General features: G+C 45.8%; 1 long non-coding RNA gene across 1 annotated transcript; it reads left to right on the top strand.

Annotated features, from left to right (window-relative positions):
- The first annotated feature begins 8,569 nt into the window (after positions 1–8,569).
- LOC120765518 (uncharacterized) lies at positions 8,570–9,160 on the top strand. Its single transcript, XR_005704441.2, has 3 exons — positions 8,570–8,686; positions 8,824–8,935; positions 9,056–9,160. It is a non-coding gene; the product is annotated as an uncharacterized LOC120765518 (long non-coding RNA).
- Positions 9,161–14,361: the final 5,201 nt, after the last annotated feature.

The raw sequence follows: 14,361 nt of genomic DNA, 5'->3' as shown, positions 1-14,361 counted from the left end.
TCAGAATATTGTTTATGGTCAAGCCCTGATCTTATCTGTGGCTAAAATAAGGAGAGGGGATTCTGAAGAAGTGGAAGAAGCCATCCCGCTCCTCAGCCATTGATTTTCAGACAGCAGCAGTGCCATTTGTCTTGTCCAAAGGCATTACCATGAAGCTGTTGATGACAGGGATTTAGCAGGCTTTCACTGCCCTCTTTTACATCAGTCTTTGAAAGGACCCACTGGCTCTATTAAAACAGGGACAATAACAGAGAAAGTCCAAATTTACCCCAAATATTAATCAGCCTGAAAATATCCATTGTATGGAAAAAACCCAGATACATGCCAGCATCAAGTTGCTTCCCTCAATCATTTTTGCAAACAATTATTGCTACCTTCCTTTGACTTCTGATTATGGAACTATTGCACTCTAAAAGATAATTCATGCTGTTATCACACCTAATTAAAAGTTACTTAGCTGTAGAATGTGGGCCTCAATTTATTTATAGATTCTGTGCAGAACTGCTGTAGATAATTCATATAAACTTGTTTTTCTTCAACATTTGGAAGAGAGATCTCTAGCCTATACAAATGTTCATTGAAAGATTTCTTATGCAACTCCAACAAGCAGAAGACATAACAAAAGAATAGTTGTTTGTGCTGTAAAGAGTAAAAGAAAATGATGAGAAACTGAAGAGTGGATGGCTTTTATACATGTAGGCAGAGCAGTTTCAAGCCGAACCCGCTTTGTTGATGTGTTTAGGAACAAGCTGCTGCAGCTACAGAGAGGTGGCAGAATAGCCTCACACATAGACCTGGAAATAGAAGGCAGTGAGGAGGCCCTGTCCCAGGGCAGGGACAGCCTGCCTTGGAGCACACTGGACTGGATAGGGCCCTGATGGAACTGGGGAAAGACATAACCACACGCCCTGGCCGTGGCTGGCCTGTCAAGCCCCCTCCCAGGACTTCCCTCCCTATCGTTAAGATCATGGATGGTGGGCACACTGGAGGCACCTTTTGCTGCACATCCAGGCTTCATCCCTGGTGTTTAAACAAGCACCAGTTTACCTCAGTGGCTCTTGTAGACATCCAGTGGCTTCGATAATCTGCATCTGTTAAATGATAGCTTAAGAGAAATATGAAGTTCAGTTGAATGTTATGCTTTTTTGCTTACTTGCTTTTAGCAATTTGCTTGCTTCTAGTAGGGCAAATTTTCCAGTTAGTCAAGTAAAACAAACATCTAGGTAGATTTAGCGAATCAATCCAAGTTACAGGTCTCCTGGATTCAGGAGCAGAGGTAACAGGCTCTGATTGTGCTGCTGGACATGGTGGGACCAGGGAACCGGCTGGACTGGTGATCATCTATGCTGATTAACTGTAAGTGTGCCGCAAGGCCGATGCCGTGCAGCCTGGCACGGCAGGACAGTGCCTGGGCACAGCCTGTGGAGTGGCATACAGGAGGGATTGTCCCCAGCAAGCCACAGAGATGGGACTGCAGTGCTTCCCATTTCCTTCACCCTACGCAGTCCGCCAGCTCTGTCACAGGAGGCTTTTCAGCCACAAGCTTCACTCCAAGTCATGCAACCCACACCCTCTTTCATGCAATAAAAGACCATTCCTCTGGGCTGTTGCACAGCTTTACATTTGCTCAGGCAACATAAGTTGGGAAGAAAAAAAAAAAGGAAACATCTCTGCATTAATACAAATGTCTTAGGACCACAAGGGCACCAGATGGGGGACTGGGATCAAGCAGCATGGATACAGCCAGTCTGTGCCCGTGGCAGCTCCTGGCTCTGTTTACTTAGTGATAAATACAAAGCCGGGGATGCCAGAAAGCTGCATAAGGCTCATTTCTCTGCAGAAATAAGCAAGAGACACAATTGGCATTCAGCTTTGCAGATTATCTGGGAATGATGAAAGTCAGGGGAAAAAATAGCCTCCTCTCCTCTGCTTAGATAAAGCTGCAAAAGCTGCAACATCATATTAAGGCTATTAGCTCCAGAAGATTTTTAAAAGGTTTTTGTACCAGAGAGGGTGCAGCTTGGGTCTGCATGAGGAAGGGCCCACAGAGAAGCTCCTGGGCTGCAAGCACTGCCGAGGGCACAGCAGAAGGGACAGGAGCTGCTGCCTGGGGGCACAGATATGCTGTTGCCTGGTGCTCAGCTCTGACTGAATGAGCTGGGCTGTCTCCCAAGGGGACTTTGCCTTAGCCTTCCAGGTCTGGCCTGCACAGTTTATGAGCAAAAACATTGCAGCTGAAACTTTGATTTTGTATATATTCTTTTGTGTTGTGTTTTTGGTTGTTGTGGTTTCGGGTTTTTGTGGGTTTTTTTTGTTTGGTTGGTTTGTTTGTTTTGTTTTTTAATTTAGGTAATTACAGTAGTCCTAGCAGCTATTTTTATTTAAATTCCATCTTAAACTTCAGTTACACTGGGTAAAACCTGAGTGCTGACATACTTGTCCCAGTATGAGGCTATCTGATACTGACTTAGGTATCTCCTTGTCTTGAATAGCTGTAACAACGCAGGCACTTTTCCATTAACACAAGCGGTGACTGGGTCACTTAAACTGTTATCAGAGTAGTTAAAGTGGGACAAATCCTGTGTCCCAGTAAACACTGAGAAGTTGGCTCTGTCTGTGACTGCTGCTCTTCTCATCATGGGGGAGACTGGCTTGACACAGCCTTCCAAAGAAAACTGCACTGCAAAGATGTAGGGGAGCTCTATGTAAATTACAGCCAAACCAACTTATTCTCTCATCTGTGAATACTGGCTGGCCAATTTAATTAGAAATAAATGGCTGCAGTCAGGGCAAATCTATCTTGTAAAGCAAAGAGTCTTGCCCAGGAAAATAGTTAGTCTATGAAGCTGATTTCTCCTTCATTTAAATTACGAGGGCTATCTTCAACACTCAAGTCACTAATGACTGAAAATCCTGCAAAAGCATTGCATTAGGCACGCTAACAGCAACAGTAACCTGCTCATTTTTGAGTGGAGTACAACCAATTGGTGAGGATGACTTCAAATACTCTTCAAATGGCTGGATTATTTTAAGCCATGAATTCAAAATCTTCTGGGATCACAATAGTTGCTTCTCTGAGCTGTGTTAGCGCTTGATAACAGCAGTGAAGCACTGCAGACAGATGATAAAGTGGTTTGATGTGAGCTCTTGCGAATGACACCGTGGAAGAAATCTGTCCCATGAGACCTGAGGAATCCCAACCACGAAGAAGAGTAATTGCGGTCAGATAAAAATGGCAGCTTGCATAGCACATCAACTTGCTATCTGAATAAATATAATTGAGCACATTTACTTGGACCAAGGGGTCTTTTCATCTGCATAATTTCTAATCATCATGAGAAAACATGGCACAATTTAAGTAATATTTATCCAGTCCGGGTTTTTTCCCCAATTTGTGCTGAAGAAATGTTACAACTGAGACAAACTCAGCTGTTGAGGCAGCCCAAATAGTGTGACTCTCTGTAGATCATGGATTTCCATGGATTCATGCAGTTGCATATCTAAATATGTGTACATACACCTATGTGTAACTGCACATTCACAGTCAGCAGCCTATTTGCAGATTGCCTGCATCTGCTGCCTTTTGAGCCACAAACTATCAAGAGTGCCTAGATCTAAACAGTACCCGTTCAAAGAGCAGCACTCAAGACAACAGGATGGTCACATTGCAGAGGAACCACCTCCCTCCAAATCCTCTGCTAGTGGTGGGATTTAGAGGCTGTCAGAGTTCAGAACAGGAAAACAAGGAGCTCCAGCGTTGAGCCTGGAGTGAGCTTTGGTGGCTGCTTACTCACATGGGGCTGCTGCCATCAGGTGACAGACTGCACCCAAGTTGCACCTTACTGACCGTGGGTGGGAGGTCTTATTCTCCAGTCCTTCCCCCACATTTCAGTCCCAGCCTCCTGCCTCATTTCCCCAGCCCTGCTGGTTGCTGAACCCACACTGGAGCCAGTTCATTTCATTTACCCGGCTCAAACCACTCCAGCTGTCATCACATAGCAGGGCTGCATTCCTGCTCTCCTCATAGTGGCCCCAGCACTTGCTGGAGCTGCTCTGAGCCACTCCAGCACTGCAAAAAACCAGCAGGACAACAAAGGTCTTCTCCTGAGTTGGCACATTGAACTGGAGCAGCAGCAGTGCTGCAGCACAGCACTGGGGAATGGAGGGCAGGAGGCAAGACCCTTGGAGGCAGCAGCAGGATGGGCTGAGGGCTGATTTGGCAACACAGCCAGGCTGGTTTTAGGTGGTTCCTTTTCTGCCAGGTTGATGACTGACTGGCAGAAAATGGGGGAAAAAAATTAAGAAAACTGATGTGCCTCACAGAGGAGTTCAGTGAGTGTCAGCATTGGTAAGTGAGGTGGAGTGGGGAGAGCAGGAAGGGTAAGGGGAAAGGAGAGCATGGAGGGAAGGGAAGGATTTCAGCTTTTGTCAGAGCTGGTTGGATTGACTCAGCATATCGTGCACTCTGCTCATTGAAATGCAGCTGATCACCGAGATAACCTTCCCTACACAAAGGAGGCCGGATCCCTGCTCCTTCCTGTGTGCATGACTGGAGGGCTGCCCAAGGATCGACCTGGGGAGGAGCAGGTGGAGGGAAGGATGCCCAGTGGGAGTCTCTTGTGAAAACACAGCCTGAGTCTGAAAACTCTGCCCTCCCACTACAGGCTGGCTTAGGGAACTGAGGTGCAATTTTTTAAATTTCCAGAATTTTTTTTCAGGAAAACAGTCCTTGTGCAATGTAATAAGTGGCTGGACTTCCACAAATCGGCAGCAGAACAGGCTGCAGGCTGTGGGCTGCAATAGCCCTGACTTGTGGTAAGATCTCACACCAGCCACACTGCTCCTTCAGCCACCCAGGAACACAGAGGAAAGAAAAGGGCAGAAAGAAAGGACACGTAATGGAGTCATCCTGTGTGATCAACGAAGGAACAGGGAAAAACTGCCTGTGCAGGAAGCAGAGATACACCCTGTCCAGAAAGCATGGGTAGGAAGAGGGACCTGGACCTAAATTTAGGAGCACATGAAGTTATTGATAAGCATGCACCCAGCCCTCCTCTGGCAGCCCAGAAGCACCCGTTTGTCCCTGTAACTTACATCATTTTAGAGATCCACAGGGATCATTCGAGCCCCGGCTCTACCAACCATCCTCATTACTGTGTTTTCCATCCTTTACCTTGATCGACTCTCAATTCATCTGAGGAGAAGGGAGAGGAGAAAGAAGATGTGACTATTAAAAAGCAGCAGCAAGAATCCTCTCAAAAGTTTTACATCGAGTGTTCAGCTTGGCTGGTAAAGCGACTGAATTCACTGGATAATGAACCAGCTTTTCCCTCAGAATTAATGTAAGGGAGGAGGATGTGTCAGGGAGCTAAGAAACATACCTTACATCCACAAGAACACAGTAATATTATGCGGAGGATGAAAACTCTGGAGCAGGATTGTCCAGGTCATCACCTGAGGAGGACACAAGACATCCACTCTCCTGGCTGCTTTATCCAGGAGAATGAACACCCAGCATCTTTTACTGTGTTTTTGATGCCTCTTTCTGAGCAGCCACCTTCAGCGTCATCTTCCTCAGATGAATCAAGATCTGTCAAGTCAATGCAGCATGAAAGGCAGAAATGAAGGATAATGCTTGAGTGCTCTCTCTCTAAACAAAGCAGCCAAGATAATTTCCAACACTTGCCTGCTCATTAATTCTGATGAGAAAAACTGCTTCCCTATCCATTGCATGGCTAGTGCTCATGTTTTCAGGAGCATATTCTCAGTGGGAAGGAGACTATGGCTGTGCATTTCTTCTGTCTAGCCAAAATAAGGGCTGAAGACGTGTCACAGCTCTCTCAAAGCCTGTGATTTCAGTTCTCTGAATGTTGCTGCCCAGATGCACTCCAAACTGGAGCTTTATATTTGAAGGTGTCTGTGCTGTGGGGGAGTCAGGCCTGTCCAGGGGACTTAGGCAGGTTGGATACAAGACAACACTGCAGTCAGGTGTTTTTACAGAGGATTATGGACCTTGCCAGCCTTGCTGGACATTCCCATTTTGGAGGTTGCTAGCAATGCAGTGGTCAGACCAAGCAGCTGTAAAACCATACCCAAAGATATCCTCCTCAGCTGCCTGCTGGTCTGATTTATACCATGGCTTTGCAAATCAGCAGTAGGAAACCACACCCTGTTCTCACCAGTTACCACTGTTTGGACTTGTGATAAATCAGAGAGAGGAGAAGAACAGAGCAGGTTTTTACAAGAACATTATTTTCTGTTTCTGTTTGGATTGCTTGTTTTGAAAACTCACAGCTTAGGGAGCACTGTAAACTGTGACCAGGGAACAATAAACATGGCCAAGCCCTGGCTGAACATTGCTGGAGCAATGGTAGTTCTACAGATTTCCATTCTCCATTCAGAGAGCCCTTCTCTGCATCTCCTCCTGGGAGAGTTGGGAACTGTCAAAATCAAGAATAAATTGAAAACAGGAATGGCTCAGCTTTATCATGGTATCAGCTAGTTTTTCCTCAGTGTATGTTTAGATAATAGCAGTAAAGAAAATAGAAGCTGGTTTACAGTAGAGCTGCTGTTACCGGTGTCATTCAACTGCTGGAAAAGCAGCACCAGGTAATTTTCAGGGAAAACTCACTGCATATAACTATGTGAGGGAGGAAAACAGCAGCAAATGAGGACCAGGAGGGAAACAACAGCAATACAGCCACAACCAGGAAAGCAAAGGAAACTGACACTCATGTGGATGCAGAATAATGAGCTTTGTGCAGCTATGACTGACAGTGGGGCTTATCAGCAGCCCAAAATGGCAGGGATGCTCCTCCAGAAAATGATATTGCAAATGAAGTGGAAGAATGAAAAATTATGACAGTGACTCTGACAAGCTCCAAGGAAAGCAAATCCTTCAGCAAGTGCTTTAGCAGGCCCATAAGCAGCAGTGACATTGGCTGCAGATTCTCTCCTGAGGGCAGCTCAGTCCAGCAGCCACAGAGAGAAGCAGCAGTGAGAACAGAGCTCAGCCCTAAAAGAGATTTCCGCATACTGAAGACAGCTGAAAAGATTCAAAGAAGGCCCATTATTTATACAGCACTTATATTAAAACCTCTTATGTGCCATCATCTTCTTATCTGCCAATCTCCCCTGGCTTTATGGCACCATCCAGTAATAACCCAGTTAGGCTGTCAGACTTTTGATTCTCACACTTTAAAGCCCAGGGTTCAACAACTGGGACTAACAGCCAAATGCCCCGTGGGATTTGGGGAGAGTTTGAGGTATTTTCCCACTTTGCTTTCCGCTGGGACAAGGTTTCACTTCCCCGAGCCTGAGTTCACCTGCAGAGACATCACAGAATTTGGGGTGTTCTTGCTGAAAGTAACCCCTTGGCAATGGGGACTGCAGTTTAAAGAAGGGGTGAGTGGAGGAAGAGGAGGCTAGCTGAGTCCACAGCCCATCTGCCTGTGCAGGGCTGATGGTTCGTTGGGGTTTACCACAGCCTCCACAGGATTTGTAGGCAAGAGAAAAGAGACACAGTCAAGAAGCAAGAATCCTCTTCTGGCTTCCCTAAGAGCAGAGGAAGAAGGCTGCTCCAGGGCTTCCTGCAAGCATCAGTTATACAGGCTCCCACAGGGCAGGCCACCTGTCAGCCTCCTTTGCTATGGACATTTCCATTTGGACACTGCCCTTTGCGCTTGACTTTGCTTTGTAATGAGACTGTGCGGCCTCTGAAGCAATTGAAAGAAAGAAAAAAGTTAGAACTATGATGTATCTGCTTTTCTGTGAAAAACACATTTATAATTGAGTCCTACAGACAGGGTTGGAGGACTGAAAGGGGATTTTCTCCCCCTCCTGTTTCTTTACTTTCTTTCCTCCCCCAGCACATATTTGTTTCACAGCACTTTCCTGCACTAACCTCAGAGATGGACATGTTTTCATTTCAGGTGCTTGACCTATTGTCCTTGGGTATTGTATTTAACCAAACTCAGCTCTAAGCCCCTAAGAACGAATGGATTGCTATGGCTCTATGAATTTTGTAAAAATGCTGTAGGAAATGTCAGCTTCACTGTTTCCAGGGTTTGTGTTTAAGGAAAAAGGATTACTGTGCCAGTGAATTACCAGCTCCTAGCTCCTGCAAATGAGACTGATGCAAACCTTTCTCAAACATCTGGGAAAAACTGGGATTAAAAACTGTGCTGCTGCAGTCCAAACACTGCCCTGTTAACTCTGATATTCTCTGCCTCCCTGTCCCAAGGGGGCCCATGCAGCCCCCCTCACGTGGGGCTCATCGTCACAGCTGGGGACACGCAGGGGCGCTCCCCACACTGGCAGTGTCCTCCCTCAAAGGGAGACAATGGTGTGACTGCCATCCAGCTGGACACCTCACAGCCTGCACAGGGAGAGCCCCCCTCACTGTATCTCCGGTGAACCCTGGTAACAGCACCAGCCTCTGGCTCTGGAGCTGCTGGAGCCTGTTTTCCCCCGGCTTGGCACCACCCGCTTGGGTTACCTGTGATAAGGGATGCGGCTGCAATTGGGGCAGCTGTAAGAGCAAGACCCCCATGGGCTGTGTGGGGATCAACCAGGCTGCTGTGATACCCTGTGGCTTCTCTGATATCTAACAGTGCAAGTCAGCTCACCTACCTGTGCTTCTGGGGGAGGGCACACGGGGTACTTGGCCGCTGCCTTCGTGACACAGGTGAGTACTTGAGACATTTAAGATTTCTATTTCCGTATCAAACTTGGCTGAAACCAGACAAAAGGAATTAGGAATCCAAGAGATTCAAAAGACAAGTAATATTTTATTGTGTGACTCTTGGTGATGGCGCTGTGCAGGGCCAAGAGTTGGACTCAACGATCCTTTTGGGTCCCTTCCACCTCAGCTTGTTCTGTGATTCTGTGATTAGCTTCCAGCAAGCCTCAGCTCAAGTTTTCTTCATCTCACCTGGTAGGCCTTATCCTTTGCCACATTGATTGCTGCCTCATAATTTACACCCAAAAGTATGCGTAGATGTGTTATCACAGCTCCTCACAGGCACTGTTCTCACTAACCACATCTCCACTTCAGGATGCTGACCACGTCCAGACACCTGTAAAGGGCGGTGGTACCTGATGGAGGTAATGGCCACTTTTCCTGGGAAGAAAGAAGGTGGAAGAGACCCATACCCAGGAGAGTGTGCTGATACGAGAACAGCATGGGAGAATATAGTATGTATGGGGGGAAAAAAAAAAAAAAAAAGAGAGAATATGAAAAGAAACTAGAAGGGAAGTGTAGGATGAGGTAAAATAAATCCAGTATTAATCTGATGAAAATTTACTTGTGTCATTCAGTTAGAGACCACAGTGCATATGCCAGTAAAAAAAAAAGCGTGTATATACTGTTGAGGTATTCCTTCCCAAGGACTGACCATTTTCTGGGAGGAATATTATTCATTTCCAATAAGGAGAGCATTAGTATTTATAAAAAGAATCTCAGGGCAGGAGACGAGAGGACACCTGGCAGTGATCCTTATCCCATAAGTGATCTCCAGCTAGAAATCAGGTTTGAAGTAAATAAACAAACCTGAGCAGGAGCATGCTCTTAAAAAGGAGCAGTATGTATAGCTCCTAATTGCAGTGACATCTGCTTTGTCCTTAATGAGTGACAACTGAGAAAGTCTCTTCCCAAAAACACTTTTGACATTATCGACATAATCAGAAGTCATCACAATATATGCAGGCAATTAGTGACAACCACATTTCAAATAAGGAGTAAATCTGCCACAAGTGTCAATATTCATCTGGAGAGTACGAATCTTTGAGTCATATTTAAATGAGTTCCCTTAATTAAACCGACAATGAAGTCAGTTCATGTTTATGAAAGTGCACCTCTTCCTCTGTCATCACAGGTTAAAGATTCCCTGGAACTTTCTCTCCTTTTTTTATTAAGAGCTTGTAGAACTGAATCAAGTTTGATCTTGCAGGCTTGGGCCTATCATCATACATGGGCTCACCCACATGTTTTGGATGCTCACAGAAAAAGAACTCATGCTTTAAAAAGCTGCAGCACTGCTGATCCTGATGTAAGTAGGGGCAGGTATGAGCCTTGGCCTGCATTGATGGGCTGCTGCATCAGGGTATGATATAACATTGCATGAAACTGTACAGATCTACATTTAGATTTGCTTCTACATTTCAAAATCACATATAAAAAGATGAAGCCATGCATGAAAAGATAATACTGTTAGGGTAGAACTTTATAGCATTCATAAAAACGAGCAACTCTGGTATCAAATAGCTGTGCAGTTGCACTTGCTTTTAAAAGTTTTCAAAATATGGTGCTCATTAGCAATAAACTATCTGATAACCAAATAAAAATGCAAAAATAGTTGCCTAAATCTGAAAGACTTCCCTGCACAGATTTATTAAATTGAAAGTATGAATAATGCTATCTGAGCTAATAGTTGTTTCTGCAGGGATCTAGGGTGTTTTTAATGTATCCAAGATGTTAGCTCTCTGGCTAAACTGGTCTTACATATCTAGCTCAGCCTGCCTTGAGCCTGGATGATTTAAAAAGAACTATGACCTAGGATGGAATTGCAAGTCAGATCTAGGGCATCTGTGCCTGGGGTATTGTTACATTGTCTACAAGCATCATTCAATCTCCTTTTGCTGACTGCATTCAGCCCTAGTAAATAAAGTAAATACTGCCTCCAGCTTAGGCTCTGCTTTTTCAATCCTAAGTCTCAAAGCTGACAACAAATAGGAGGTATTCATTATCAACAAGAGTTTGCTGAAATCTTGATGGAGCTATTCAAAGCAATTTTTATGTGAGAGACTCTGTTTGAGATAGGAACCTGCCATGCCAAAGGGCAGGCTACTCTTTCTCCACCTGACACAAATCTCTCCTTTAACATTTCAATAAATGCTGCTCCTCAGTCGCCTCCTGGGAAAGGATCAGGGTCCAGGGCAACAGCTTTTTTAGGGATTGTAAGAAAGAGCACATTTTAAGTAATAGAGTTTTCTTTCAATTCTGAAGATGAGTCTGGAGTGGTTCATGCCCTGAGTATGTAATCATCTCTAGTTTTACATTTCCTGATGGATCTCTCCCTTTGCACAGACTTGTATCTATTTTCAAATATTTGCCATCTTCTTTTCCTGTCCTTGAAAACTAGCTCTTGTGTAAAACTAGCTCTGCTGTCAAATTCTACCTCCCCTCCATACAGTGTGTCATGTTGTGATTTTCTTAAACCGGCTGATGACAGAGGCATTAGACACTGTTCACAGGTAATAAAGAGCCTGTTTCAAAGCTTTGTCAATTTAATTTTTATTTGTTAATTCGAATCAAAACTTAAATAAAATATCAGCTAAGCTGAAAACAGGGGTGGAGGGGGATATTCAGCTTGTTGAATTATAAGGGAATTCCTAACTACGGCTACACAGCTAACCTTAGATAGGAGAGCACGGTTGACATCCCAGGTCAAAAATACACCCTGGTATAAGCTGCAGAATGCCTGCAGGCACCCGAGCTGCTCTGCGGGGATTTTTGGGATCTTCCAAACCTTTACCAGTCAGCAGAGGGCAACACAGTCACAAAAACAGGGAAACCTTCACGGGCTCTGTACAAACGTGTAACCCCAACCCATGGCTTCCTGAGCTAACGTGAGCAGGATCAGGTTCCAGCCTACTGCAGCCAGGGATGAAACATTCTGTACAAAACCCTCTTTTCCCCAAATACAGCTGATAAGCAAATGAAAGGACACATAATAAGTAAACCAACTACAGTTGTCAGCATCCCAGTGGAATAATTCAGAATTTTGATGTGATAACCAAGAAATAACCAAGTTCAGCAAAACTTGTGAGCTGGCTACACACATTTTAAATGTAAGGTCAGCACAGGGATATGGGACAGCCTCTAAGCTGGAGAACTAAACAAATGGAAATTCTGGCATAAGCTTGAAAAGAAAGTTACTGGAAAGGACTCTTTCACTCTTGATGGCGACGGTACAAATACTGGACCAGACCCTAAGGGTGCAAAATCCAGCAGAATATGCCCTCTACCTGTGTGGTACTCTGTTATACAACAGGCTGTGTTGTGGAGGGGCTTAATCCCACTCTGCACCTGGATTTTCCTTCATGGAGGGTGGAATTTGTGTGAGATTAGAGTTGAGGAGAGACAGATACATGCACAGTGAGGAAGCTCAACAGAGCTGCAACAGAAACAAGAGACAGGAAACATGGCAGGACAGAGGCATCCACTGGAGATTTCTGACCCTTTTTTTTTAAATAGTCACTGCTTGTATGCCAAGTCTCTGAGGATATGAAAACCATATCAACTTGAATCAAATATCAGTTATACTCTTCTGACAATGACCAGAAGTAGATACCTAGAGAAATATTTAAGCAAGGAAATGCCTGTAGAGATACTGCCCAGAACATCCTGCCAACCAGTCACAACCTGCAGGGCAGTGACTGCCTGGACCATATGGGCTGTGTTTGTGTTTACCAGCCCCTCACCGATTTCTCTGATGAGAATTAAATGCATGAAGACCTTTGTCACCCTCCAGTTCCTGTGGCAAGGAGTTCACGGAGCCCATAGACTTTTGATGAATCACCTTGGGTTTTGCCCTGAAACTTCCTACCCACTGGTTTCCCTCATGCTCACACTGGAAGGGATGAGGAAAACCCTCTCCTGTTCCATACTGCTCCGGCACTTAGAGTCTGCCTCCCTCTCTCCACTGTCACCTCTATTCCAGCTAGAAGAACTGTACTGTTTATTTACTGTAGGGAAGAAGCCCCATTGCTTTGACCACTTTTGACATCCTGCTCTGAACATTTTCCAGTCCCAACCCAACTCTTTAAAGAGGCAGTTGAACCTTCCACTTCTGTTTGCAGGGAATGACTAAAATAACAACTATAATTGAAGATTACTAAGGTACAGCGCTATTCAGCTGCCTATCTGCCTTGTCACAATGCAGCAGAGATGTACAATAAATACTACCAAACTTAAACAAATGACAATCAGAAGTCAAATGAAACTAATGAAAATCAGAGGATGACAAAAATCATTCCTTCTTCTTTACTCCTCACCCTAGAGAGGAAAATGGTCACAAATGATCACCTCCTTCCAATTCTGTAACACAGCATCTTATTCTAATGGCATCTGCTCTGATCTCCCACAGTCAGAGTGGCAGTTTCAGGTTTCCAAGCCAGGCACAGCTTTCTTTTCTCATAATGAATTCTGCCTTTCCAGCATATCAGACATAATGTGGTTGCTATGGAATGGAGTTTGCCTTTTGCTGTTGAAAGATGATGGGCTTTCTCATTTAGCAGCATGCTGTTCCATGGTCAGGGCCTGGAGGGGCCTTCAGCTTCTGGCATGCCAGAGGTAGCTGATGTTCCTCTTTTAGCTCTTTATGATCCACTCTACATTTTCCAAACGTTCTTTCCGAACAACCGCTTGCTGGTTTGCTGTTGTCAATTTCACCTCATGTAGCACAGTCGGCCACTAAGGATTCTTGAACAGACTTTTCCATTTTTGGAGTGGGGAAAAACACAAATGTAAAATCCGTAGCTTTGGTCGTTACGCATCTGCTCCTTCTTTCTGCGAGCACTTCTACAAACCCCGCGGCAGCCCGAGGGTTTGCTACAGACCCCCTACACCCCGGGACACAGCAAGTCTGCTGCAAAAGAGCAACAGCTCCTGGCACTCAGAGGAGGGATTCGTGTTGCCGACGCTGGGTAGATATCCCACAGGTTGCTCTCCTAGATCAATACTACCGGCCAGGATTATTTAACACCCAGGAACAAGATCTCCCTGCGGCAGAGCGTACAGCCAGCGCGCTCAGCGGAGACACGAGGGGCTCACACGTTCTGCATGCGCCGGAGCCGTGCTGAGGAGCACGGACACACGGACACACGGACACACGGGGCCAGCCGCCGAGCGCCTGGAGGAAGTGGGAGCCTCTCCTGCAGGCACGGGAGGTGTCCATTCTGCCGGCAGATAAGGAGCGGGCGGCGGAGCCCCGCGGCTCGGCGGGGATGCCGGGCAGGCCGTGTCTGCAGGCAGCGGGGGCACGCCGGCCTGGCCCCGGCTGCGCGCTGCTCCACACGTACCGGGAGACCGGAGGAAGGATTTCCTCTGCTCGCTCCCTGCCCCTGCACGCAGCCCGAGGATGAATCACGAGCCTACAACTGCAAGATACCGGGGAGTTTTTTCAGCATCCTGGATGCAACCTGCCTCAGCCCCAAAAGAAAGGTCTGAGTTAGTGGCGTTCCGCACTCCCGAGCTCTGTAAAAATATACATCAGCTGCTCGTTTCATTTTGCTGTCCCTTATGGCAGGAGAAGCGAAGGCAGAAAAATGCAGAAATTGCGTAGATGAGATAGGTGGAGG

Source organism: Hirundo rustica, chromosome 2 (assembly GCF_015227805.2).
Source record: "Hirundo rustica isolate bHirRus1 chromosome 2, bHirRus1.pri.v3, whole genome shotgun sequence".
Taxonomy (NCBI): Eukaryota; Metazoa; Chordata; class Aves; order Passeriformes; family Hirundinidae; genus Hirundo; species Hirundo rustica.
The sequence above is the reverse complement of the archived record's forward strand: the minus strand, read 5'-3'. Positions and strand labels throughout refer to the sequence as shown.